We start from the raw sequence: 1086 nt of genomic DNA on the forward strand, positions 1-1086 counted from the left end.
ACTTGACCCAGCAATACTATTACTGGGTATATACCCAAAGGATTATAAATCATTCTACTATAAAGACACATGCACACGTATGTTTATTGCAGTGCTGTTCACAATAGCAAAAACTTGGAACCAACCCAAATGCCTATCAATGATAGACTGGATAAAGAAAATGTGGCACATATATACTATGGAATACCATGGAGCCATAAAACAGGATGAGTTCTTGTTCATTGCAGGGACATGGATGAAGCTGGAAACCATCACTCTCAGTGAACTAACACAGGAACAGAAAACCAAACACCACATGTTCTCACTCATAAGTGTGAGTTGAACAATGAGAATATACGGGCACAGGGAGGGGAACATCACACACTGGGGCGTGTCGTGGGGTGGGGTTGTAGGGGAGGGATAGCATTAGGAGGGATAGCATTAAGGACAGCATTAGGAGAAATACCTAATGTAGATGATGGTTTGATGGATGCAGCAAACCACCGTGGCACTTGAATACTTATGTAACAAACCCATGCGTTCTGCACAAGTCTCCCAGAACTTAAAGTATAAATATATGTATATGTAGAATGCTTCACAAATTTGCATCTTAGCCTTGTGCAGGGGCTGTGCTAATCTTCTCTTTATTGTTCCAATTTTAGTATATGTGCTGCCGAAGCCAGCACTAGCTTTTTAAAAAAACTAATAAACTATTTCTTTATGATATTTTGTGTTACTTTTATGTGGAAAATTCTTCCTCAATCCAAGATTTAATAAGTATATATCAATTTGTCTAGCTTTTTTTGGTATAATTCATGGCATAATTTAATAATTATAGTTCTTTAATTCATTTGGAATTGGTTTTGTTGTAACATGAGGTGAAGTGGCACATATTTTTTTCAATAATGTAACCTCATGTTTTAGCATCAATTATTGAATAATCTCTTTTCTTCATGGATTTATGATGTCTCATTATGTACTTATAAAATTATTATCTTAAAAATATCATTCTCTTGCATGTATTAGCTTTTCTCATAATTGTACAACTAATAAAACGTTTTAATTATTATAACTTAATAGTGTAGCTTGGTAGGTCAAGTGTTTTCT

At 34.7% G+C, this 1086-nt stretch overlaps 1 non-coding gene across 1 annotated transcript; it reads right to left on the minus strand.

The window, feature by feature from the left end:
- Positions 1 to 558: 558 nt before the first annotated feature.
- LOC115892474 lies at positions 559 to 665 on the minus strand. The gene has a single exon (XR_004052355.1). It is a non-coding gene; the product is annotated as a U6 spliceosomal RNA (small nuclear RNA).
- Positions 666 to 1086: the final 421 nt, after the last annotated feature.

This window comes from Rhinopithecus roxellana, chromosome 12 (assembly GCF_007565055.1).
Source record: "Rhinopithecus roxellana isolate Shanxi Qingling chromosome 12, ASM756505v1, whole genome shotgun sequence".
Taxonomy (NCBI): Eukaryota; Metazoa; Chordata; class Mammalia; order Primates; family Cercopithecidae; genus Rhinopithecus; species Rhinopithecus roxellana.